We start from the raw sequence: 3,644 nt of genomic DNA, 5'->3' as shown, positions 1-3,644 counted from the left end.
TTTATTTAATACCAATTTAATACTTTTTAGCGAACAAATTAGCGTTTATTATCAAAAGGTTAAAAATAAAAATAAAAATAAAAACTGTACAGACATACCTGTGAAATAGATTTCTTAGTTATATGATCTATTCCATTCATAAGATAGTCGGTTTAATTGGTTTTCCATGGCTACATAGGCGTAACCTCGAGCATTCAGTGTCTTTTCTTCTAAACATATGAACGGTCCGTCTCTGCATAAAGTAACAAATTCGGTATTTGAATAGGTTTGATTATTTGAACATTTACCTCCATGTGACCATTTTCCGCATTTGTGACATCGTTCTAGGTGTCGTGCTCTTCTTTTCGCTGCGGATTTTGATTTTCCTTTACCAAATTGTAACTTATTATCTTCGCATCTGGATTCTTTTCTAACTCCATCCATTCTTTCTCTGATTACTGATACTAATTCGCTCGGTAGTATATCATTATTTCTTTTAGTGATCAAAGCGTGTAGCATTAGACCATGGTTTAGTTCACAGGCAGTCTTCATTTCGTAAAAACCTAAAAAAAATAAAAATTCAGAATGGGGGGAGAAGACTAGTTCTTTAGGGTCTGCTAGGGAAAGACCATACGTGTTCCATTTTTGAGAACTACACGAAAACAGACAATCTAACTCTAACAGAAATACATATTATCCTTTAAAGACTTGATTCTCCCCACACTTAGTTAGCTGTGGTGTCAAAATTGTGATTAACTTCGTTGTCGACTTCCATCGGACCATATATGTAATGTTTAACTCTGTGACCATTAACTTTAAATTCAATCCCATTTGAATTTATCAATTCTATCGTTCCGTATGGGAAAACTCTTTTGACTATGAATGGTCTAGACCATCTTGATTTCAATTTTCCAGGAAATAGCTTGAATCGTGAATTGAAAAGAAGAACTCTGTCTCCTTCTTTAAATTCTTTTGAACTTCTGATTCTTTTATCATGCCATTTCTTCGTTCTTTCTTTATAAATTAACGAATTTTCGTATGCTTCATGTCTTAATTCTTCTAATTCGTTTAGTTGACTTAATCGTAGACGTCCGGCTTCATGTAAATCAAGATTACATGTCTTCAAAGCCCAAAATGCTTTGTGTTCAATTTCTACTGGAAGATGACATGCTTTTCCATAAACAAGTCTAAAAGGTGTGGTTCCAATTGGAGTTTTGTAGGCTGTTCTAAAAGCCCAGAGTGCATCCTCCAATTTAATGGACCATTCCTTCGAATTTGATCCTACGGTTTTCTCTAGAATACGTTTTAAAGCTCGGTTGGTATTTTCAACTTGTCCACTTGTTTGTGGATGATATGCGGTGGAGATTTTATGAGTTACTCCATATCTTTTAAGAACTTTCTCAAGTTGATTATTACAGAAATGAGTACCCCGATCACTTATTAAAGCTTTCGGTGTTCCAAACCTTGCAAAAAGACGTTTTAAAAAGTTGACTACAACTCGTGCATCGTTAGTTGGGAGAGCTTGTGCTTCCGCCCATTTAGATACATAATCAATGGCTACGAGTATATATAGATTATTATGAGATTTTGGAAATGGACCCATAAAGTCAATACCCCAAATGTCAAATACTTCACATACTTGGATGACATTTTGTGGCATTTCATCACGTTGACTTATTTTTCCGGCCCTTTGACAAGCATCACAGGATTTGCAAAGAAGGTGTGCGTCTTTGTAAATTGTAGGCCAATAGAATCCAGCTTCATAAACTTTTCTTGCTGTTAGTTGAGGCCCATAATGCCCTCCTGTTGGTCCTGTGTGACAATGGTTTAAAATTTTACTAGCTTCATCTCCAAATACATATCGGCGTATTATTCCATCGGGACAACTTTTAAACAGATGTGGATCTTCCCAGAAATAGTGTTTTATATCACTGAAGAATTTCTTTCGTCTTTGGTACGATAATCCTTTTTCAAGGAATCCACAAACTAAGTAGTTTGCATAGTCTGCAAACCATGGGATTTCTTTATAATCTATCTTCAATAGATATTCATCAGGAAAGTTGTCTTGTATGGCCGATTCATTCAGAACTTCTAATTCGGGATTTTCAAGACGAGAAAGATGATCAGCGGCGAGATTTTCTGCTCCTCTTTTATCTCGGATTTCAATATCAAATTCTTGTAAGAGTAAGATCCAACGGATTAATCTTGGTTTAGCATCTTGTTTTGAAAATAGGTATCTAAGAGCAGAATGGTCGGTATAGACCACCGTTTTTGCTAGAACGAGATATGATCGAAATTTGTCAAAAGCAAAGACAATAGCAAGGAGTTCTTTTTCAGTAGTTGTATAGTTCGTTTGTGCTCCTTGTAATGTCTTACTAGCATAATATATAGGTTGAAATCGTTTTTCAATCCTTTGTCCTAAAACGGCTCCCATTGCAAAATCACTTCAATTTGGTGTTATCATGATCGGTGCATTAGTGAGTTTTTCTTTAAGAATATTAAAAGATTTGATACATTCATCTGAAAAGATGAATGGAGCATCCTTTTCTAGGAGTTTATTCATAGGAGTGGCAATTTTAGAAAAATCTTTTATGAAACGTCGGTAAAAACCGGCATGCCCTAGAAAACTCCTAACTCCTCTAACATTGGTGGGATGTGGAAGTTTAGCAATTACATCTACTTTAGCTCTATCCACTTCAATTCCTTCTTTTGAAATTTTATGTCCAAGAACGATGCCTTCTTTAACCATGAAATGGCATTTCTCCCAATTAAGTACTAGATTTGATTTTTCGCATCTAATTAGCATTCGTTCCAGATTAACTAGACATGATTTAAATGTATCACCGAAGACTGAAAAGTCATCCATGAATACTTCCATGCATTCTTCTATCATGTCGTGAAAAATCGCCATCATACACCTTTGAAAGGTTGCAGGGGCGTTACAAAGTTCAAATGTCATGCGTTTGTAAGCAAAAGTACCATAAGGGCACGTGAATGTGGTTTTCTCTTGATCTCTGGGTGCTATTGGAATTTGAATATATCCGGAAAATCCATCTAGAAAACAATAGTAACTATTTCCGGCTAATCTTTCCAACATTTGATCTATGAAAGGTAAGGGAAAGTGATCTTTTCTGGTGGCGTCATTTAATTTTCTATAATCAATACATACACGCCATCCTGTTACAGTCCTAGTAGGAATAAGCTCATTTTTCTCATTTGTAATGACAGTCATGCCACCCTTCTTAGGTACGCATTGAACTGGGCTTACCCATGGACTATCAGAGATTGGATATATCAAACCTGCATCTAGCAGTTTAATAATCTCTTTCTTAACTACATCTTGCATATTAGGATTTCGTCTTCGTTGGCGTTGCACATACGTTTTATGACCTTCTTCCATAAGGATTTTATGTGTGCAATACGAAGGACTTATTCCTTTAATATCATGAATCTTCCATGCAATGGCTGGTTTATGAGCTTTCAACACAGAAATGAGTTGTGATTTCTCATTTTCAGTAAGAGAAGACGATATTATTACAGGTAATTCAGATTCACCATGTAAATAAGCGTATTCCAAATGGTTTGGAAGTGGCTTTAACTCTAATTTCGGAGGTTCTTCTATCGATGATTTATATCGATATCTGTCTTCTTCTTTTAGCATTTGA

Source organism: Rutidosis leptorrhynchoides, chromosome 1 (genome assembly GCF_046630445.1).
Source record: "Rutidosis leptorrhynchoides isolate AG116_Rl617_1_P2 chromosome 1, CSIRO_AGI_Rlap_v1, whole genome shotgun sequence".
Classification (NCBI taxonomy): domain Eukaryota; kingdom Viridiplantae; phylum Streptophyta; class Magnoliopsida; order Asterales; family Asteraceae; genus Rutidosis; species Rutidosis leptorrhynchoides.
Note: the sequence above shows the minus strand (reverse complement) of the source record.